General features: G+C 33.5%; 1 protein-coding gene across 1 annotated transcript in view; it reads right to left on the bottom strand.

Moving 5' to 3' along the window:
• The window catches only part of LOC132698056 (irregular chiasm C-roughest protein), a 243869-nt gene extending 218998 nt beyond the window's left edge, over window positions 1-24871 (bottom strand). The window contains exon 1 of the mRNA XM_060663905.1: window positions 24504-24871. The gene's annotated coding sequence lies outside the window, so the exon portion shown is untranslated. The remainder of the gene's footprint in view (window positions 1-24503) is intronic.
• Between the last annotated feature and the right edge of the window lie 521 nt (window positions 24872-25392).

Below are 25392 nucleotides of genomic sequence, written 5' to 3'. Positions count from 1 at the left end.
AATCTGTTATATTTGCTTATTTATTATTGATGCACCTAACTTATTTTCCCTTAAAATTAAGTCATTCAATATTTTTCCTGTCTTTGGTCAGTGACATACCGCCCTTTTAAGTTGGAAAATCCCATCCGCCTTTGGAAAGTTTGGGAGATATTGGCGATTTGTTTTATTTTTCACAATGTATTGTGTTTAGTTCAATTAATTGTTTTATTTATTTTGTAAATTATTAGCTATACACCTGTACAGTTATAACGAACTAAAACTTAACACAATGTATTAGAATAATAAACATTATGGGTATTAAAAATCTGGTGAAAGCGCCAGACATTGAACAACACGTAATTGAAATAAGTACCGCCACTATTTCACGTACAGGAAAAAGAACGCAATAACGCGAGAAGAAGAGAAGAAACAGATTCCAATGTTAATTCTAGTGCGAATGTTTTTGTTAATAATTTCATAATGTGATTTTACACCACAAAACAATAAAACTTCTTGGTACACCTTAGCAGAAGCCTGACCTTCGCGGCGTGGTACTGATTTTAATTAAAAAACGTGTTACTTATTTTCGCAAAACAATAAATCAGCAAAAGTAAAAGGTTCGGAGACAAGGGATTTGCAAAGATTACGAACCGCTTAGAACGCAAAACGCTAATGAATTATCTTGTTAACGCAGTTTATGTAACACAAGGTGATTAAGATGAATAATCGCATTTCTCTCAGCGAACGTTAGTCTAATTACGCTGGTAATCGTTACCATTGGTAAGTACCGCAGATTCGGTTGGAGTTCTGTTATTCGTGTTATGTTCAGTACAATTTAAATCTGAGGAGTTAAAACAATATCTTAAAGGCGGGTTCACAAGGAAACGGTTTTCCAGCAGAAAACAGTGTTATAAGGAAAATGTAACACCCAGTACGAGTAAAATGTATGCTATGAATGAGATAATCGATGTTACAAAATAATCTCAATAGGTGAAAAGTCGATTGCCATGCTGAAAAATTGGACCTTGCAGTTACCGAAGGTTGCCCTACTGAAAAGATGATCAAGCATTATTAATGGAGGATTGAATATTCATATTTTCGTGAAAAAACTAACGGAGACCTAGGAACAAAGCAATTATAACCAAAATTGATTTCCTGGATTTATTGCTATAAACTTGCATCAGATTCACGACGTTCATGATAAGTTAATCACTGTTATAGTCGCTGCGCTGTCATCAACAGAGTCGAAACAAAAACACCCCGTAGAACTTTTGCGATTACGTAATACCTCTCGTGTTTACACTTCCGTCAATTTGAGCTCCAACTGAATGCGAAACAGCGTAATTTGTTTCCGTTTGACTTTGAAGGGAACTTTGTTAATGAAGAACTTTGCACACGGGAAACGGAGCAAACAATCGGAGTCCCTCGTAAATGAAAAAATTACTGTGTCCTTTAAATGCGATTAGTTCAGATTCTTGATGCACTAACTTTTTACACAGAGCTTGAGACAGACTAAAATTTAAAGACATCATAAAGCTCGCAGTAGGAACAAGTAAATCTTGGTATGTAAACAAAAGCACGAAGTTTGCTAGATAACTTGCAAGAAGTTCATACCAAAAAATCAAAGTCCCAATGGCATAAAAAAAACATAAAAACGGTAACAAAACTCTATGCTATTAGGTATTGTTCAGAATATTGGCTTCACTCTACTTTAATCACATAAGTCTGTTAAGGTTGTCGTCTCATGAGTATAATAAGTCATTCCTTAAAGCTCCTTCTCAAAGAATACGAGGAGCTGAGTGGAATATGCTCGTTTAGTTTCATTCTGAAACCGTGTTCGACCCAGAGAAATTTAAGTATTTGTCGTAGGGTCCACATTTCAAACACTTCAGTTTTATTAATTATAAAACTTAAATTCCTATAAGAATCTATTTAAGTTTTATGAAGATATTGGCACTTGTTCAACCATACATCTTATGCATGCGAACTTCTAAATTGTCGGCAATGTTGTTTCTGCTAACAACCATAAACTTGGTTTTGCAAATTCAAATGTTAGACCTAATGTTTTACTTGCTTCGATTCACCAGATTTAGTAAAGTATAGATATTAAGAGAGTGTCACTTGAGTACCGGATGCTGTCCTGTTTATTTTAATGCCAATTGAACTGTCGTAGATTGATTTGATTAAATGATATAAATTAAACAACCAGTATCAACTCAGCTTAACACGCGCTTTCCCAACAAAAAGGAAATATAAATACGTCGCTGTAACATAAAAAGTAAATCCACTTTTTCAAACATTCGATAGAAAAACCTGAACCGTCGGTTGTACTGTTTGGTCGGTAAACTCATTTCACTTGTAAACCCCAGGGCGCGAGAGAAAGGTTTCTTTTTTTGGGAAGGGGGCTGTATATGGTGAGATAAAAACTACGACGGATGTTATTGTTTTATTCAAAAGACAAATACGAATTTTTTACTTGTTTTTGTACAAACGCTAATGCTAAACTGAACATAGAACATATTCCGTCAGATACCTGGGAAATGATCGGGTTAAGATGCATGCCAAAAAATTGTTCAATGGAAAATGGGTCAATGTCAATTTTTTCATCATTTTTAGATATCAGTTAATCAGTTGGACACCGTTTTAGGCCCCAATCATGGGAGAGAAAGTATCCTATTTCTTTCTAGTTCATAGACAATGGTAAACGTTGACGAAATGGTGGACTTCTGCTGTCTTTGATCAAATGAAATGTAGCAGTAAATATCAAAGGCAACGGAAGTCCAGATTGTCCGTTACATCAGAATGTATTTTTTGTGCTATAAAAAGTTGGCAAGTCCGAGGTGTCCGGTTTTAATTTGACCCACGAAAAATTGCAAATGCAAAAGCCAACAAACAAGCATCACTAAATAAATAACTGACGATTTTAGTTTTTTTTTCCTTTGTAATGGACAACTCTATAATTTTAATCAAAATACTCCTATGAGTATGAGAAATATTTGCAGTTTCAGTTGCGTGCAACTAATTAAAAATGGTCTAGCCTAGATATTGAGGTTAATTCTTCTATTGTTCAATTTTAAACTTACGTTATTACACAAATTCCACAGGAAATATAAAAGAACCATTGATTGTTTTTAGAAAAAATAGGATTTTTGCTTAACAGCGTGCAGTAAACTGGTCAGTTTTTCAATAATTGAATGTTTTTGTTCAATATTTACTTTATCTAATTGAGTCCAGTGCTCCAGGGCAAACGCTACAACTTTACTTCAGTATAATTTTTTTTTGTTATAACAAAAAAAAACCCTGTAACTGCATCGACGAAGAGGAATGAAATTAATATTAAAATGAATAACTTTTTGAGGTGTCATTGAGGAAGTGGCACCAAAGAATCGGCGAAAAGTAGTTCAGCGCGTCATTGAAGACGAGATCGATAAACAGATTTTCAGATAAAGATTATTATAATTTAATTTATGTATAACGTATTATTTGAATAGTGTTTAATAAAAAATAAGGCAATTAATATAGGATTACTCCCCACTTGGCTTTTTTATTGGTTTGCTTTGTTTATTATTTAAAGATTCTTTAATTGAGGTGAAACTTCTTAAGGCTCAGGTGTTCCACATTTCCAAAATGGTTTTCTGCAAAGCTGACTAGGTTGACACAAGAGAAAAAGCATGTTCACTCTGTATATAAGAAAGATCCCTCAGATTTTGTTTTTTTTTTCAGTGCGTGCCGAATGTAAATGGCTTTCTGAGGTATGGTACTCTACTTACATAGCAGATAGTTATATGCAGTTGGGGTAGGATCTTTGAGCAACAGCCTTACTAGGCAGACGCAGTCTGTGAGGGTGGGTTGTTACTTCACTGATATAATTCATGTCAAATCTGAAGTTTCTCAGAGTGGGCATTACTCATTGCTCACCTCTTCTAATCAATATTTTTGTTAATGATATTGTTAGATGTTTTATCAATAGCAACTTGCCGCTAACTTAAAACCTTGGAAAATAATTGAAAACACAGGACTTTGATCATTTGTCTGTTGGGTGTCATGAGTTAAATGTAGAAAGCCATTGTGATATCAACTTTTCGCGCGAAGTAATTTAAAAAAAATATTTTATAAATAATGAACAATTGAAAAGAGTTTCTACAGTGAAAGTTCTGGGAGTTATTCTCGATGAAAGACTGTCATTTGTTGATCATATTAATGTGGTATCTATTAAAAGTTCAAAAATGCTTGGATTTACCCACCTCTAAGAAAACATTGAGTTCAAGTGGGGACAGAATTTTGTTATTAAGGGTTGACTGTCCTAGTATACTTTTAAAGTTAAATGTCCCAGAACAATACAGGGTTTTCTATTTGAGATGGCGATTTTTTGGTCTGTTTAAACAAAAACTTCATATCAACTTATGTCCTAAACTTCTTAACTTTTGAGATATAGGGTGGTAAAGTTTTCTGCAATACCACTGTAGATGTTTCAAGGAAATTTGGCATACATGTACTATGTGTACCACAATTGTTTTAAAATGCAACAGTGACGGGCGTATGTAATTTCACATGTCCATTTTGGCAGATATTGATCGTACGTCTTAAAATAAGAAATATTCTTACAATCTCCAATCATTTCTAAAGAAATTTAAATTCTTCATTTTTTTCAATCCGATGTACAGTTTTCGCTTAAAAAAATAAAAACCTCTTCTCTGCGTGGTCATAACAATATCGTCAATATGACAGCAGAGAATCATTGTCATTGTTATTTCTTAAGTAAGTAATTGTCTATCTGTTTCAGTAAAATGCTTCAAAAAAACGAGACACGATTACAAAGTACGGAAACTCTGAGATGTGTTTTTGAAATCTTTATAATTATTTCTTATCATTGTACGTGGCTGTGGCTGTAAGAATTATTAATTCTCTTGTCAAGGCGGTTGTTTGATAACAGCTTTTTAAATTGTCTTGGAGCTTAAAATATCCGAGCATTGTTATTTTAAAAAAGAACGGTCGAATTTACTATTGAGGAGTTGGCAGATATGCATTTTATTTGGTTTGGTTGATGGCAGTGCGCCGGAAGCTAGACAATTATATCAAGAGCGCTTTCCTAATAGAGGCACTCCAGATAGGTGAACATTTTCAAATGTACATAGAAGGTTGACTGAAACAGGTACTTTGAAGGCCAATAATCATTCAAAAGGGGCACATCGGATTGTAAGAACTTCAGAAATTGAAGGAGCAGTTTTAAATTCTATTGATGAAAATCCTGAACTTAGTACTAGCAAAATTGACATAATTATATTATCTCACCCGACCTGGCTTGGAAAATTTAGCACGTTTTTCTATTGTACCCATATTATATTCAACGAGTCCAAGCGTTACTTCCCCAAGATTTTTCCTTGCGTGTTTTTGTATAAAATTGCGCATTATCCTTTATTCGACCAATAAATATTATTTACAGATGAAGCTAACTTTTCTAGAAATGCAATTAGAAATTTGCACTCTAACCATATTTGGGTTGATAAAAACCCCCAAGCAGTGGAAAAATTTAAACACAAGAACACTTGGGATGTTATGTTATTTCATTAAAACTGTAAAAAAAGTTCTCGATTTAACCAGTGCACTGGCAAGCTAATTAACCAAAATATTATTTGTTCATAGAAGGTCAGTGGCGCGCCACTGATTTCCTTAACAAAATAGAGACATATGCATTCATTTATGAGCACGGTTTTCACTTAAAAATAAATAAAAACTATGCAGAGAAGAGGTTTTTATCTTTTTTTGCGAAAACTGTACATCGAATTGAAAAAAATAAAGAAAACCATCAATGTTTGCCAAAATAGACAAGTGAAATTCCGCCCGCCCGCCACTGGAGTATTAAAAAAAATGTGGTAAGCTAAATAATTCCTCTTGATACATAGTACATGTGTGTCAAAATTCATTAAAATATCTAAAGTGGTATTACAGATATTAAAAAATACATTTTATTTTTGAAAACTTTACCACCCTGTACCTATCTTAAAAGTTCAGACGTTTACGTTCATGTTAAATTTTCTTTATAAAATGATAATATAATATATCGTGCAAACTGTCCTTTAGATAGGTATACTGAATTAGACATAGACATATTACAGTAAACTTAAGGGTTATTATAAACCTTGTACAGATCGCGACGTATGAATGTAACGCAGCAGGTTGCAGGAAATATACTACGCAAGAAGAATGCCTGTATCAAGATTCAGTCACGACGCTGAAAATAGATATGCTACTGAATTTATTAAAAGTGCTTAAAACTATACCGAAATTTTAGAAATACTTTATCATTTCAAAAAAATTAAGCGCGGATCTGTATTTTCGTTTTGGAAAAATCTCAATCAGGCAAATGTAAATGTAAATTAAACAGAACACAAAAACGAATTTTAATAAATACCTGCATGTCCACAGTAAACTATATTTCGAAAAAAAGTCACCGGCAAAGCAAACAAACCGTTGTTATTTATTTTTTTGAAAGCAAATATTTGTTTTATGTCGAATTAACACAGGGGGAGGGCGGTCAAAAAACCTCGCCCCGAATAAAATATCAAACAAATGAAAATCGCATCGCAAATATTTCGCCCTTTTTTATCCCCAACACGCGATGTCGATAATGATCTGTCGAATTTAAAACTCGATTTAGATTTCGGAGAGTTGTTACGTCGATAATTAACGGTTTGAGCCGATTGTTTTTCGCTTTTGTTAAGGGAGTATTGGCTGGCAATGGCGCGTATTGATTCGGTAGAAAGGGCCTTTGTTTTGGTCGAAGCAAAACATTTTTTTTTAATTGTGGTATATTTATTTTTTTAGTAGACATATGCATGCATATAATAAAATTAAGTGAAATTAGTTGCCCAAATTTATACAGCATATTATACGCCCAACATAAACCCCAGTTTTCTATATAAACATATGTTGCGAAACGCCCAAGGCCCTATACGGAATGGACATGAAAATGGTTCTATATTAATATTTCTGAAACAGGGTTGAGACATTTTTGAAATGTGAGTGTTTTAGCAATTTTTGCATACTGAATCTGATTCTGAAATTTAAAATTCAAATTCTCAAAGGTTTAGGTAACAAAAACTGCGACAACTAAATAAAATCGGAAAGGTTATGAGAAAATGTACACTAAATAAAGATCGCTAGAATGGACTGTTTTTGACGAAAATGGATTTAAAAAATACACTGCTGAGCATGCTCATATTATTGGAACTGAGGTAGCTTTTACTTGATAAAAATCCATTTAACACAATTAAATTATAACAAAAAAATGTTTTTCACAGTTTGTTATTGGTGTATGTATATGACAGCTGTTTTGGAAAAACCGCCCGTTTATCAAATACGAACTTACCAATACTAGATTCTTAATTAACGTTATTGTAAGGTTAAAAATTAAAATTTCACAACGGAGACCCATTCGAATACAATTTTAGTTTTTTTGCTTTTTGGTGCACTATGTAAAATACCAAAATTATCGTCAAATTTGTTCTCTAATTTAGTTATAATTTACTCCAAAAAGTTTGAAAAGTTATCTAGTTCTGTTTCTTTGTTAAATGGTACAGTTATGTATTGAGTTAATATGATTCGAAAAGTCCTATAACTGTCTTTCCATTCCAGCGAGACAAGCAAAAACATCATCCACGTATGTATACCACCGAAGAAAACTTTTACTCAGAATATGTTTATGTATGATATTTTCTAAATTGTACATGAAAATTTCTGCAAGTAGTTGATTAAGTGGATATTTCCTAGTTAATCCGCTTGAAACTACGAACCTTGCTTTAAATTCTGCAAGGTCACTGCCATCTAAGACAGCACATGTGAGTTGTGTCTAGAAAAGGAGGAGGTATCCAATCCAATTGGATATATGTTAGTAGTTATCGTAACTTTGCCTTACCGTTAAGTAAAAAATAAGATTTATATCTAAGATGCACACATTAAAATATTCCACATCAAGGTCTTGCTCTCCATATGATTCTACATCTATATTGATGTCATCTAAATCAAGATCTCTCGATTATAATACTTCCTTTAATACACCACATCCTTAAAATATCTCCAAAACAAAAAAACCGTAGATTGAATGTATGGTGATCGAGGAGGCGTGGCCATTACTTGGTAAATATTGTATATCAAAAAATTATAGTAAGTGAAGAAAATTATGAACATGAGTATCGTCTTGTTGAACGAAAATATATTATATGCAAGAAATTCCCAAGAATGGTGTACCGCTCACCACTTAATGCGATTTCATTTTCGCCATGATTCCAAATCTTTGTCTCTCTAAAAGACTAAAGTTCATTAAAACAGTTTTAAATAAAAGTATGTTTGACCCACTACCAATTTTTAACAACATACTGCATAACGAAATTATTTTAAAATTGTAACTTCGGCATCAATCTCTCTCTACCAGTCCTTTTTTTGCAACGCGTATCGCTGCAGCGTATTTTGCAATGATAAATGGCGGGACCTTTTGGGATGAACGAGTTCCTTGATGTTTGGCGTAGCTCTTTGTCATTTTTAACGGCACTTAATGTACTTTTTACCGCGCGCTAGCATTTTGTCCGACTAAGTAATCCTGTCGTAAATTCATTCATATGACAGTATTTTGGTGGAGGCGCAGGTTAAAATCGTCTGAGCTAAAAAAGTTACTCAAGTCAAAATTCACAATTTTTGCCCTTTTTAAAGATTTTTCTCAGTTTTATAGAAAATTATGAGAAAACACTCTTAAAAAGAACGGTGTTCCTCAGTCAGTCTCTTGTACCTTGAACTTTGGAGTTAATAACACTCTAAGATTACGAAATTTGTACTAATTAATATATTTTCTGAAATGTCACCACTGTACTGTAATTGTAATAAAATGTTCACTGAAACTGAAACTGTTACAGCCGAGGATTGAAAATTTTTATAGAAAGAGGAGATGAAATTGCTCACTGTGGCTGTGGATGATTTGAGCTATCGAGTTTCAACACCCTGCGCCAATTATCAAGGCTAATCTTGCGTGAATGTTCAATTAACTTCAGATTTAGATTCATGAAATATAGACGCAGAGGTAGTCGCTTCATCTTGTTGACTTTGAAGAGTATACAATCTGAACTAAAGTTTAAATAAACCTATACAAATACTAACATCAATACCCATCATGGAGTAAATACAGGATTTTCATATACTGACCAAAACTAACCAAGCATTAAAATCGCCATAACTCAGGAATGGTGATTAATAAGCATTTTCATGAGACCATCAGATTTGAAAAACTTCAAGATTCCGTCAGGGTTGGCTCTCAAACCCGTGGCGTCGTAAAGACAATTTTGATTGGTTAGTACATAGTTGGGTATTCTACAGTAGGGACAAGAAGAAGGCAACTTTACGAGTGCAACATTCTGCCATATTACTAAAGGGTTCGAGCGTGTGGACCACACGAAAGAAAAGTAAAATATTACAATTTTGACATCTTGAGCCGAAGCCTAGTTGGTTGGTTGGTAAATTGTTACATATTATTGACATATCATGTTTTAACTAGCTCCCACTTCCTTTCTGGTCTGCTAAACTGGGGCCAGCCTCCCGGTGCAGTAAGAGCCTTCGGTCTACAACATAGGGTAATTAGAATAATCACAAACCTCAAATACAAAGGGGATGTTAGGTCTAAGTTTTCGGAGCATAAAATCCTGAGACTATCAAGCGCTTCTAGTTTACCTTTACGAGAATCAAACAGAAGTTTTACATGTGAATGAAGTTCACCCCTACGAAACGCAGAATAGGGGCAACCTCAGATCTGATTTCTTCCGGCTTAATTCAAGTAGACTAGGTTCAAATTACTACTGCATTTAAGTTTCTGTGATAATCTTCTTCCAGCTTTAATGTATGTGCAGATGCCCGCAGGGCCGCTTTATATTTTATGTATTATGCTTTATGTTTTATGTATTATGCTTTATATTTTATGTATATTGTATGTTTTCAATATTATGTTGTAAAATTGAAAATAAAATGAAATTTATTCATTGTTGTTCGTTGAATTCCTATTATCAACATTAAATACTCTCGCATTTTAAACACAGAATTTCTTAAAAACAAAAGTAAAAAGGTGACACTTATTTTTTTTTTAATTTTATAATTTCCAGTTAATCTGTATTGCGGATTGGCTAAGTAGATTTCTTTTTTAGTAGTGTTAATAAAATAATAGCAAATAAATGGAATTTTAGTTTTGGGGTAGCTGAAGACAATTTAAAAGATTCTCTATTATAGTATTTACCAAAAACATTATTATTTATATTCTGTATTTTTAATTTATATTTTTATATTTATTTTGTAAATAAGTGAAATATTTATCTTGTGATGTTCTTACGCCATTTATTTAAATATTTCCTTTATGTTTTTTAAGTCATTTTGTTATTTATTTAGATTTAAAAATTAGTGATTATAATAATTAAAAAATAATAAAAATAAATAAAAAATATTTTATCATATTTCAGTTTATTCATAAAGAGTTTAAAAAATTATATAAAGGAAAATACGGAAAATATTTAGGAAATATACAGAAATACTGGGAAATATGGGGAAATGCGGAAAAACATTTGTGCAATACAAGGAAATACGGAGAAATATCGCGAAATATTGAAATACGAAGAAAATATGGAGAAATATTTTGGAAACATAATTTCTGGAAGGTGGTTTCTCCATCGGCTGTAGTCAAGATGCAGATCAATGTAAATATAAAGATCGCTTTATTTCCATAAGACTTGAGTTACAAGTGTTGAATTTTGTCAGTATAATAAAAATATAAATATTATAGAATTAATTAAATATTTAATTAAATTAAATAATTAAAATAATAATATTAATTAATAATGTTTTATAAATAACAAATATATAGACAATAAGAAACAAATACGTATTAAAAGGTATCACAAGAAAGAAAATCCATAATATTGTAATAGGGTAATAGGCGAGGCATAGCAATTTGTTTTTAAGAGTATATTTGAATTTTGTTTGACTAGCTAGTTCGATAGGCAATTAATTATAAAGTTTTAATTTCAAAACAAAAGGACTATTTGATGTAAGAGACGGTCGCTGTTTAGGTATTTGGATGTTAAGATTCGGTGTTTTAAATTGTACTGAATATCTGAGTTTCTTAATAGCATATAACGCTTTGAGTTGCTTTTTACATAAGTGGCACAATTTAGTGTGTACATACTAGCAAGTGTGTGTTTTTTTTCTGCTCCCGTCTGTAAAATACCTAATTACCCATTGATCTAGCGTGCCGAGCCACTTCGGACATTTCCGGGATTTTACCGCACGAATTGGGGAGCAATCGGATTTTTTCGGAGATATTTCCCACGCTTTGAATTTTGACGTTTGTCAATTCTGATGGTCATGTCAGTGAATATATTTGTGTTGTTTTGCGAAAATGTACGTACCCACAAACCAATCGTAGCAAAAGTATAGTATGCAACACGTTGGGTAAACTTTTTAATTCACTCGTTTATTAAAATCTCGCTCCGCTGCGCTCCCCTCGTGTCAAATAAACTCGTGAGTCAAATGCCGTTTACCGCACTTGTTGCATAATATACTATTATTTTTACCAAGGGAAAAGAAACCTGATATAACAAAGCAATAAACAGAAAGTTGATTGACAATGTGATCCACCTGTTCGAACCAGTAGAGTCTCGAGTCTACATAAATTTTACATTTTTCTGTTGTATTGTGCTTTCATTGAAGCGTTCCATTAATCTCTTATTTAAATCCCGTGCTGAAAAGACGATCGTCTCAGTTTTACTTGGCTGCATAAAGTTTCATTTGTTCAACAGTTGTCTTGGTTGCAATGCTAAGTTCCTCAGACGATGCTGTAGAAAGGGTAGAAACTGCATCACCCGCAAAAATGGAAAAGTAAATATGGGGGAAAGAAAAAAAATTCACAATCAAAACTAAACTATCAAAATCCATCTCTTTCCGAATTTTTCTTATTTGATTACTACTTTTATATCTAATTTGACCGGATTATTAAGACTGATACAGTTCGTTGAGCAGGTTGGGCTATAGGTCATCTTCGGCCCGATTAAGTCGTCACGACGGAAAAACGTGATTCTGAGCCGCTACCAAAACTATTACTGTTATTAGTGTTTAAGCAGGCACGGCAGTCGACAATGCAAGTCGTTTACTTGTGTATTGTGGCGCACAACGATGGGCACACTCATCCGAACCGATATTTCAAGCTTATTGACAGATCACGATCTCTCGTCGCGTCGTCGCTACTTGTACGCCGTAATAAAATTTGCATTCGATTACGGGGAATGAAAAACGTATACGCAAGAGAATAGACTATCGATTTTGGTTTAATTCCTAACATCGGATACCGATTTCGTCTGGTAACTTCTAAAAAAAATCAAATCAAATAAAAATAAGGTTTATTCCAAAGTTGAAGTCCACACTGTCTGTTGTATCAAGTGAATAATACAATAATAATTCTTTGATGAGCAAATAGTGATAGAAAAATGTAAAAAAGATAGAGAATATGACCACAACGTTAATAGAAGAATACAATAGGTGGGGCTTTAAATTGAACATTGACAAAGCAAGTAGATGACTGCCGGAGCAAAGTTTGTTGATCTGTTTCATAACTGTCAAGAAAGTGGATACATACAAATATTTGGAAGTATCCAAAGAAGTATAATTTACAGAAGAAGGAAAGGACAGCACGGAAATTGCAACAAACATAGTAAAATTCATATATGTAACTCCATGATAAAAAGCATTCTAACTTAAGGCTCGGAAACATAACCGAAAACGATAAAAGGGAAATCTTCTAGATCTGCTAGGATATCAAGATTAGAACATAAAGCAAATGGCTACGTAAGACAAATAACATGGAATGGAAAGACATTCACATAGGATGACAGACTGCCAAAAACTCCACAGGGAAGAAAGAAGATGGGGCGATCAAGAAAGAACAGGTGTGAAGGAATAAAAAAGGCCATGAGTGAACGAATGGAGAAATGGTATCTGCGGGCACTTATTTCCAACTTGCTTTTAAAAAATATTTGAAGTGACTAGCAGACAAATTCTATAAAAAAACACAAAAGGCCTGAATTTGTTCATTGAACAAAAACACCCACCCAAACGCCTACAGGACAACAAAATTATCAGAGATAGCTGTTAACATACCTTCTACGCAGTGCATATATCGAACAGCTTACACAAATTCCGGACTACGTTTTTCTAGTCTAGTCTGGCTCATTGTGAAGAGTTTTAAAGAATATTTCGTTGGACACCCAAGGACTACCCTAAACACGAATTAAAACAATTAACTTAAATACATAATTCCAACTCAGCGACAAATTTGCAATATCGAATGTTCTAGACGAAATTTCCAAGTTGTTGATGAATGAGTACGGAAATGTGTTCAGAAAAGGCTGACCGAGCTACTAATGTGATTAAATACCACAGAAAAAGATCGATAAGAAAGCTTTACGCTAGACCTTTATGTTTTTGCGTGCATTATGATTAAATCTGCACCCCTTGCAGTTCTCTGACTATTCCTTAGTGTTATGTTTTTTCTTGTCAGCTTTTGTGGAGTGAATTTAACGGCTTAAATTTTAAAATTGAAACAAAGAATGTTAATAACAAGGGAACACTTCAATACGGAAGTGAAAAAAATGGTACTGGGAAATTGGCGGAGCATTTTAATGTGGTGAAGGCTCAAGTTATCTTGTTACAAAACAAAGAATCTGTGTATCAGACTCTCTTTAATTGGTTTTACATTACTCGAAACAAGTATTTACCAATCTTGGGACTAAACGACTTCAAAGCGTCAAATAGATGGTTAGGAGATTTTGTCGTCGGCATGGCACCATATTACCTTCTATGCAGTGCCAGTAACCCAAAGTTTGACTATAATGCAGGCAAAACTGGCCTGTACTATCGGACTTTGCCAACAAACACATATGCTTTGGAAATGTTGTTTTGGAAAAAAATCTGGAAAACTTGGAATTGCAATTTTGTATTTAGCAAAACATGGAGCGTGAAAAGGAAAAACCGCTTATCATCGATAAATACGAGTATCTTCCAACGAATAGAAAAACGTGGATGGCACGGGTGGATGCGCGGGTTTTATTCTTAGATTAAGAAAGATAATAGGAAATAGGTTTTAGATAATGCAACATCGCAGTGTAAAATTGCACTGGACAATCTAAATCTTATTTTTCGTCTACCAAACAGCATCTCACCCACCAACCTTTAGACTCCCATTATTCAAACTTTTAAGATGCTCTCCGGAAGTTATCTTACTAAGAGACTTTTAACACATGTAGATAGCTGGAATTTTATAAAAATAAATTAAATTGTTAACTTTTAACTATTTTAAAAAGTGACAACCGTTTTCTTATAGACTCGTTTGTATGCTCAAATGACATATGAATTAATAAAAACATATTGACATACTAAAATATAACATTTTATAATTATGTACATAAAAAGTGCTTATTTCTTAATTATGTACCTGCAATATTATGTACATGAAGGGAACACTTGTTTAAATTTATTTTTAGTATGGTTTATTTGATTCTGGAAGTGGTTTGACAATTGAGAGATTGAGATTCTAATGATTTATTATTATTGTTATATTGATTAATTGATTACAAACTTTCTGGATTCCTCCCTCCTGCGTCGATGGTTGATGAATCGAACTTGCTGACGTTTGGCCCATCATCCTGATGGCTTTTTCAAAGCTTAATAGAAACTGGCTCACTTTCTACTCTGCAGGTGCGTATATACTTTTTGAGGAGGGCATGAACCTTGTCTCGGATGATCGATTCCCATATTCCGTGACAGGTAAAGACCTGTGTCGCGGTTAAGTTTGTTTGGTTGCTTATACATTCCTATAGATTCTCGAATTTTTAGTTGGTAGAAGAATTGACTACATGCAAGAATTTCAGTTTTATCGAATAAAATTTGATGTCCGGTTTAGTGATTGTGTTCGGCAACTGCTGATGGGTTTATTTGTTATGGTCTAGACATGATCTGGTTTTGACGTTATATAGTGATGTTTTGAATGTAAGGAAGAATAACAGTGGCAGGGGGGGGAGTTGTTTTCGGATTCACTGTCTTTGGAGGGTTGTGGTGAAGAAGAGCAGATGTAAGGTGTTTTAATTCTCGGTTCAATGACTCGGGTTAAGATAGTTTTACGGCTCTGTAAACTAGAGAGTGGATAACCGATGATTTTTGAGTCGGACATCGACAATCTATTAAGGTATCGGTCTTTTTGGGTAGGTTTCCTGAAAACAGAATGACCCAATGTTCTCCTTCTTCTTTACTTTCATTGGCCATGACTACTAAGATCATTTGGCCAGTTACTACTATATTTCAACATTAATACGTTAACGATTCGACGACGCTCTTACGTCTTCATTTGTATATGCTACGGAAAAATAACGACAGCGATATTTTAAGGGCGTTAGGATTATGTAACCTAAGGTTTTTTTTTATATTTCCCTCGCCAATATCTTAGATTTAGGCCAAAGTTTCAAAATGTTGCTGTATATTTCGCGTGTCAACTTGAAAAACACTAGATGCGCAAAAGATAAACACAAGATTTATGGAATATTCCCCCCCAGCCTTTATTCTCCTCGCCACCCCGGTCGGCGGCGGTGGCGGCGACGGCGTATGGATTTTCTTCCATTCTTTCCGAGGCCAATTTTTCAACGATCGAAGTATATGAGGCGAGTGTTGCACGGAACGGTTTTTGTTGCGGCACAAACAAATAATACGGCGAAGATTAATGGCACCAAATATGGGCAATACTTTTTGATATTTGACAAGGGTTTGTGGCCGCCGCCGCCGCCACGGCCGCACGGCGATTTCTACTCCTAAACGCGATCGATACGTTTTTATTGGACGAAAAAAGGTCCCGAAAAGTGGCAGCGGAAAGTTGAGGGAAATCATTAAACGCGTTGCTTTGTGCGCTGGAGTTGCGTTGTTTAATTCGGTCGAATTTAAGATAAAACCAGCAATCGAATAACAAAAAAAAAAAACTATATGATTGCATTTGGTGAAGACCATGAGTCTAATAGGAATAACGTGCCAAAAGTTCCCCATCGATCGTAAGTACGCTAAAAATGTTATTCAAAGTGAAATGTTAAAGTTTTCGGTTTTTCCGATTTTTTTTCCAAAGAACAATATCTCAGATGCAAATTCCACATCATCAAATTATCTCCAAAAGTTGTCTTTATACTTTTTTCCTGGAACTCACCATTCCTAAGATATCGCGATTGTAAATGTTGAAATGGTTAGATTCTTCCTTATGTGTAGCGTTGTGGAATTGACGGATTATTTTTTAAAAATTTATTAATATTTATTTATATTGTGAGTTTCGCCGCCATCGCGTCTTTCTGAGAACAAAATGGGACGATATTTTTATTGGGATCCCTGAATCGCTAAATTTGACATGTCAAACGCATAACAATTTATTATTATTAAATAACACTCTACAATTGCAACCTGTTATTTAATACGTTTTGATCGAATTTGATTAGTTAATTAAGACGGTCAATTGACCGGCCCAAAACAGTATTCTTATTTCCATTCATATAGTTAAGAGTCAGGTGCTTCATAAGAGTAAAAATGCTTATTTGTGTCTTTTAATTGAATGAGTTATATAATATTGACAATATAATCTCATCCCAAAAGAAACGAAGTTTTTTTATATCCACGTAGTAATGCTAATAAAAAACTGTTTTCCAATGACTTAAATGAAATACTTTCAACACGTAGGTAATAGAGAAACAACCAGAAAGCTGTCTCCCGAAAATCTCTGATCGCAATCAGGGATCCATTTAATCAAGATGGGACGCAGAGCCGTACTAAAGACATTTACTGTAGATAATAATAATAATAATAATAATAATTTATTTATTTAGGCAAATTAAAAAGTATTGTGTGAAAGAAACAATCAAAAACTAACCAAAACTAACCAGAAAGAAAAAACAAAAAACGAATAAACGATTACCCACAAAAGGTATACCTTGTTGGTGGCCCAGTTACATGACAGTTTCTACAAATCAATTGTCACAAATATTGCAATATTACTAAATGTTACAACAAACTAACATGACAAGATTGTAGAATTAATTAAAATCGGGAATGAAATGGAAAGATGGTGTTAATTAGTCAATATTTGGACAAATTAAGGATGTTGAATACTAGTTATCTTTTATATCCATAACCGATTTAAGTTTTTCTCTATTAGTGCTTAGCAAAGATTGTTTCAGTTTTACTTTAAGTGATTTTAATTTAGTCATTGTTTTTAGTTCGTTTGGCGATCCAGCGTGTTGATAGCCCCTAACAGAGAAATGCGCGTTGTGCTAGCGACGTTCTACCTTTCGGCAGGTGGCCTGTGTGACATTTTATTCTCCTATGGTGGGGTGATCTCTTTTTTTAAACTGTCGGAGAATAATATCTTGAGAATATAAAAATCTCGGTAAAGATTATCTGATGGGAAATATTTACCTTTACCTAAAATTATTTTAAGTATTCAAACTCCACCCCAGAATTTCTTTACTTCTTTAAATTTATGAATGCACACAGTTTATTGGTAACAAATTGAATACGTTTATCCCATTTCAAATTAGGATGTATAATTATTTAATATTGGATGTTGTTTAAGTTTGTGTAATTTGGTTATTAACATTAATGTTAAGTTCCTTGAATGAGGTCAGCGAATCAGAATAACAGTCAAAAGACATGAAAACAGTTTTGGCCATGCCAGCCTTGGCCAGATTAAGTCGGTGTATTTAATTCTTTTTTCTACATTCTGATGTATTTAAAGTGTGCAATTGAGTATTTTAGAGTAGAGTATAGAAAAAATACACATGCAGATACTTATGGACTATTATTTTTTTATATTTTATGCAATATAATTATCCAGCAAGTCTTCCTTCTGACAAGCAACTGTCTAACTTATCGCTCTAGACAGACAAAACAAAAACTCATTAGTTTCATAGTTCAATTAAAAGTTGTTGCTGGCGCTGATACTGATTAAGAAGTCAACTCTTCAACACTTGTATGCTTTTTGGTCAAGGTATGTATTGAAATAAAAACCTACATAAAACAAACTGAAAAGAAATTACCTATTGGGGGTTATGTAAACAAGTAAGTAAGCAAGTAGTACTTGCGCGACCCAAAATAGACGATAGTAACTGAGGGTTAAGTCTTAAGATCTGCTCCGTCCGAAATTTTGTCATTTGGAATGTCAATTTGCGTCGAACTAGTTTTGTACGGCTCGGGGAAAAAACATTTAACTCGCCCCCCTCCCCCCCTTAACGACGCGTTTTGATACGAGCCGGGCGGACCTCCTAATGGACTGGTGTCAAAGGGAATTATTTATTTATTTTCTTATTAAGTAAATTACACGGAACTCGAGGAACAATTCGGAAGCTTTTTATGACGACGATTTATCACCGGCGAACGGTCTACTTAAATCAGAATACAAACTGATGGTCGAAACAAAAAGCTTCTACACGTAGGTATAGAACGCGGACATTATTGATGATGAATTCGAATGTCGATTTTGACGCATAATTAAGGGTAACGGGGTAGACAAAGGATTTATATTCTGAATTTGTCGTTCGCATTTATAACGTCGAATAAACCAGAACAAACGAAAAAGCCAACCCAGGACGTTAAAAGGGCTATTGCCTGAGGTTCTTTTAGCTGGAATAATGGCAAAGAAACTTTTGCAAAAAAAAATATTTATTTTAATTTTCAAAATTAAATCTAGCAGGACGTGTGACCAAAGTTATGAGCTTATCAATCAAACTGTTAAACATGTATACAAGGAGGAGCAGAAGATAAAATATAAAATGGGATAAGATAACTCCTTGGCAGTCGCCAAAGCCGCTGAGGAGTTTCTTGTCTTTGAACATGTTATGTTATGTATATGCATAAAGTGTCTATCATGTCTCGTCAAACTTCAAAGTTATGGCAACCTAACCAAAACTAAGCAAAACTGTAGATACAAAAAAAGGAGCTCTGTAAACAGTTTTCGATAATGTTCAAACAAAATTTTCTCCCCATTTACAATTTTTTATTTATGATTAATATTTTTCCCACGAAAACGGAAATTTTGAGTGTTTTTTTGCCCATAAACGCTAAATGATCCATATTTTTTTCAAATAGAGTAAACGGTTCTCGAAAATTTTTTATTTTTCTCAAACTATGCAGTACGTGGTAATGGGAAATGACGTCATCGCGTCTAGATTGATGGCGATTTTCCCATGGATTTTTTCAAATATCTTGAGTAGCGTGTGTTAGAGGCGCGAAGCATAAATGCAAAAATTGTAGCCCTCGATGCGGCCTTCAGCAATGTTTAAACCAAATAGCAATATTTTTCACGAATTCTGATTTACGACAAATAATTTATTCCCGAAAAGAACAATTTTCAGAGTTTTTTTAGATCCCTGACCAAAATTGAAAAACCCTGTATATAGTCGAAAAAATGTTTGAAATAAAATTTACAGTCTTTAAAAAATACTGTGCGATATTCGATTGCGGCCAAATTTTATAGTTCAGACGTAGATATTTACCTTTACTTCTTTGCCAAATCGAAGTCCATAAGTATATAAAACCTAAAACATCTTTTAATAAACCCCGGAATATCCCGACACATGTGAAAATCTTAAATGCTAAGTTTTCGCTGTCCATACGGGCTATATGGCTATATTTATCATTAAAAGAAGAACCGCTTTTTCGTTTTTTGCAAATTACGGATTCGACATATTCAAAAAAATATTAAGATTACCAGAACAGAAAAAAAATTGATAGCGCCGGCAAGAGCATTAAACAAACGAAGCTCTGAAGTGGCTGGTGCATTCGAGGAAGATGCTGTTAACGATAATGGACAAAGGTCCATCAATCGATGCTAATATAATGATTTGAGAAGATGTCAACTGGATTTTTCAAACAAAAAAATATTCATAAGTACATCTCGACGCAAAACGCAAGAAATTTGCAATCAGTAATAGATTACATCATAGTTAAAGAGACAACGAGCTACTTGAACTTCAAGTATACAAAAAACAAAAATGATAATGGAAACACGGGCGAGCTCTGAGAAATAAGGTATTCAACAATACAATATGGAAAGCTTAATACACAGTAGGGTTAGAGAGCTATACAAAAGAAGTTTGGAGCAGAAACTTAACGAATCTCTTGCGACTGTTCCAGAGATAAACGGAAACTTGCTTAGATGATACACCTAAATAGGAGCTAGAAATAAGAAGGAAAACACAGAAATAAAATCCGGTGGATCATGTGGCTTAATACAAAATCAGAGGAGAATAAAAACAAACATGTAATGAACTAAAAACAACGATTTTTGCATAGAAACTATACAAACTGTTTACTAGGCACGTATCTTGTGATCATGCAACTTAGACCTTTTCTACCAAATTAGCATTTAAATAAGTTGGTAGCTGTCTATTTTCTGTCTTGTAAATCCACATCAAATTTTTTCTTTTAACGCTTTGCTCAACCGTTACCATTTCATTGCCTGTTGCATGTTCCTGACTAGAGTAGATCTGTTACAGTTAAGTATTATGCGCACTGCTTTATATTTTGCCACTTGTAGTCACAAAAAAATTAATAATTTGCAATAATCGTGCTTTCACTAGAATATTTGCCCATTCAGACAAAGACCGAGAAATGCGACGGAAAAAAACAACTTTTCACCTAGATCATTCATATGATTGGAAAAATTAAGCGCAGTGAATCTAATACGATTCCCAAATACCCCCAATTTGGATATAAAATTAATTACACTACCAAGTGATACATCAATCCCGACTGAGCATATTTCCTACAATTTGTTTTGAATTCTAAAACCATACATTTAGTAACAGATTTCTCGAGTCGCTAATGTTGCCCTACTCGTTGCAAGAGTACTGTAGAGAAACAAGTACGATCCTGACTATGATGCAACCCTTCCTACAGCCAACGCATGTTCAAGTTCAAGACGCTGGATTCGTGTACAGCTTCACAGCAATGAACTTCTTTTAAACGTTGGTTTTCTTTTTTTTAGTCGTTATTACCATTACGAGGAGTTATTTGAATTTAGAAGTGACGCTAGTTGCGATTTTGTGTGCATCTTTGAACCGCGATTTTACCGTAGACCACCAAGTAACTGCTACATTAAAAATAATAAAAATAACAATTTTTTATTTCAAAGTTATGTGTTCCTAAAGACAATATTCTAAAACACTGAAAGTTACGAAAACGTTATAGTGCCATAACAACAAGAAATTAACACATTCTCCTGGATGGATGGATAGGGCAACTGTGGTCTTAAAATACTACAGTATCAATTAACATTTCAAATATACACGTTTGATATTCTTAATTTCTAGGATCCTCTATATTTAGTAAACAATTATAAAATTAGATGCAATTATTCCAAGAATTATAATATGTTCCACTGTCTGCAAATGAATTTGTCGAAATCCGCAGTAGTGTCATAACAACAAAGAAAAAACACGAAAATGCGAAAACGAATCATGCAAAATTACTTCTGTAATTAACGTACTTTCATATCTCCAATGGATGTGCAAGTATGGTCTTAAAACTGCGTTTTATATCAATTGCGATGTCAATCACTGTTTGTTATACAGAATTATAAAATTTGATATAATTATAATATGCTCCACCCTCTCTATAATTCAAAGTTTATATCTTTGAAATCTGTGAAATCCGTGATATATTTGTAAAATCGTAACATATTTCGTTGTGAGCACTTTCTATCGGTGATAGCAACCTTTAAATAATAAACTTTAATTGAAATAAAAAATGCAAACATGCTATTATTAGATACAAATTTTTTAATTGTTTGCAGATTGGCGACTCGAGGTGTATTGTTATTTTAAATGAAATTTATTTTTAGGAGTATTCACTCAACTCTGTGATTCAAAATTATTATCGCCTTTAAATGTAATTTTTTCATGTACAAAAATTAATAATTATCGAAATTCGTTACTAAATGTTTTAAACGTACCATTTTCTATTAAAAAAATACGTAATTAAGTTATAAAGATAAATAATTTAATAAAGGAAACATTTTTCTGTATAAAATAAGCAAGTTTTACTTCTCGTATCCTAAAAATACCACCTCATTATAGCATAAAATCAAATTTTCAAATTTATGTGAGTTTAGTTGCTACATCAGGTCGACGTTCTCGGTATGTGATGCGATAATTTTTCTGTGATGTATACATATGAGAAAACATATCTAATGTACTCATTAAACCTTTTTTTAGAATTTATTTAACTTCTAACGTCATCATGTTTGAGAGGAAAGAAAAAAAAACAAAAAAATCGAAAAAATATTATTTACATATTCAATAATTAATTTAATTATTCTTTGTTTTAGCACGCTTATTTTTTAAAAGCCATTAACGAACCTTTTTAGAACAGTATCAACAGTCGCTGCCCTTATAAGTATCTAAGCTATCTTTAACATATATCACGAAGAAAACTAGAGAACTTTATTTCAAGTTACACAATCAGCAGCTTCCGTATCAATCAATTGCAATTCCATTTCATACAGTTCTTAATTTTTAATCATGATATTATAATAGAACGTAAGCTCTGGATAAATTAAGAAATAACAAAAGCGAGACCCTCGAGAGATTCTAGAAATTTCTCCGTAAATTGAAATAAGGTAATTTGAGTTCATCTTCTTTTTATGTGAATATGCCGTTTTTAATTATATCAAGTACCTGCAGAAAATCCATTATTCGATTACTCATCACTATACTCAGTTTTTTTTCTGGATAATAACATAAAATTTATATTTGTACATTTTAAGGTGATATGAGGTGTGTCCAATATATTTGTCACTTTTACTTGTGGGGACTTTTTTTAATAATATTTCGCTTAAGAAGACACATTTCGGTCTTCCAAAATATTTATCGCGAATTGAAATAGTTAATTTTAACAATTTAAGCAAAACCAAAACAAGTCCAGTTCAAAAATGTTCAAATATCCCGCGTCACGATAGCAATAAGTAAATATGGTGTCGTATAAAAATAAAACGCCTACATTATTATTGGAAAAAAGTGAGACACACATAACGGGACTGTGCGTTGTCGAGGTTTGCAAAAATATATATAAAGTTTAAAAGTTAATGTCCCATACGACATCACGATGACAATCGAACCAAGAGTAATTTAACAGTCAATAAAAATTAATTAGTTCAGTTTAATCACCTGGCCGTTAAACTTATTAACTTTAAGAAAGCAGAAAGAAGGCTTTATTTCCTATAAATATGAATTTTTAATTTTGATTGGTAAGTTTTGTTGCTAGACTAAGAAATTACAAAAACAAACACTATCAATTTTGAAATTTAGAACAATAAATTTACTGCTAAACTTAAAATAAAATTTAATTAAAAATCATAAAAGGAGTTAAAAGACCAGATCGCCTACAAAAATATTTTCAAAAAATTGTTAGAGTTTATATCCGATAATTTTTTTAATTTCGATAGACAAATTTACCTCTAGACAAAAATAATTAAAAATCGCGAAAGAATTTCCATTTTTAATAAATTTTAAACAAAATTTTGATCGATGAATTTAATATTAGAGAAAATAAAAATAGAATTTAAATAACAAAAATATTTTAAACAAAACAGTTTCAATTTGGATTGATTAATTTACTGGCTAAACTAAAAAAAATATAAAAAATTATTTAAAGGATTAGTCAACGACAAAAATGCTTTAAACAAAATGGTACGCTTTATATAGGATAAATCACAAAAAAAAAATGACAAAATGGTTTTAAATTGCTGATAGAGAAAAATGACTAAAGAAGAATATAAATTTACTGCTAAACTAAAAAAAATTTATAAAAAAGAATTTAATGATAAAAATATTTTAAATGAAATGGTAGACGTTATCTGCAATAGGCTATAATAGTAATAAATAGTAAAAAATGGTTTTAATTTAGATTAATTTACGGCTAGAAAAAAATAAAGAAAAATAAAAAAGAATTTAAATGCCAAGAACGAAACGGTTTCAATTTGGATTGATAAATTTACTGTGAAACTAAACTAATTAAAATTGAATTTAAGGCTTAACCAACGAGGAAAAAGTGAAAGAAGTAATAAATGAATCAAAAATCACAAAAGGCAAAAAAGCCAATCGACGGCAGAAATATTTTCAACATTTCCATTAGAATTATTTTTTTAAATTAGGTTGATCAATTTAATGCTGGGCTAAAACAATATTATTTTTCAAAATGTTTTGCTTTTATTTCTGATAATTTAATTTTTAAAAATCGTGTCGCGGTCCTATATAACAAAAATAACATCCATAGAATGATGAGATACATGAATAACTGTTGACGACTTGAGGGCAGCGCTCAAATTGTGATGAATATTCGAGTTATCGTTTTGGGTATTTTGTTATTCGACCTATGTGTCCGGGGGTACTAAAAAAAGCACAATACTCACGATTCGAAAAACTAACCAAAACTAATCCAGCTCTAACTCGCGACACACAATCGTGAAATCTTTCCAGAAGAACAAAAACGTTAACTACAGCGAGCGACACCACAACAATATCACAGAAAGTTTGTCACCAAATTCGTGCGACGGGCTTTACAATTCCGTTTCGCAGTCGCTAAACACAATCCGGCAAAAAATCCTGCTAGTATTGTCACAGAGCACTAGTGGACGGTCCATAAAATTGACCCGAATCGGCGGATTTCGCGTAAATTTTTCAGCGCGTTCCTGAAAAATCCCGATCGCTGTATACGGCGACCGCGTATCGTGACGTGAACCTCGACGCAGTCCGACGACGACTGGGTTGGCCTGAAAACCTGCCGGTGCGCTCTTCGCGACTGACTGAAACGGACTGAAGACTAGTTTCCCCCGGTGCCGGTGCAAAGAGAGAGACGCAAACATGCGCCGGGTCGCACGGAAAAGTGACGGAAAGATGAAGATCGTAATTATACGGGAATCAGAAACAACAGTCTTGTACGGCGGCGGCGGATCGGGTAGCGCCATGCAGTGTTAGCTAGTCGACAAAGGACGTTCTCTCGGATTAATTGGGGTAATCAGTCCGACTGAGGTTTTTTCCGACTCGAAGTCGCGCTCCGAGGGAAGCGGTCTGGGTTTGCTCGTTCTGGAGCCGCGAGGTTCGGAGGGTTGAAGGCTCACGCCTTGCTGTATTGTCTTTTAATTTGCCAATATGGGATATGGGGATCATTGTCAACCGTTGCAGCTAATTTCGATTGCCACAATTATTCGGCTCGATCAGGAGATCTACTTAGAGGGCCTAGGATTAGACGCAGAAAATCTGAGAGCAATTCTCTAGATCTGACCCTATACAACGTATTGCCGGGGTCTACAATGGG

The sequence above is a fragment of the Cylas formicarius genome, unplaced genomic scaffold (assembly GCF_029955315.1).
Source record: "Cylas formicarius isolate icCylForm1 unplaced genomic scaffold, icCylForm1.1 PGA_scaffold_2__14_contigs__length_35257938, whole genome shotgun sequence".
Lineage (NCBI taxonomy): Eukaryota > Metazoa > Arthropoda > Insecta > Coleoptera > Brentidae > Cylas > Cylas formicarius.
Note: the sequence above shows the minus strand (reverse complement) of the source record. Positions and strands in the feature narration are given on the sequence as shown.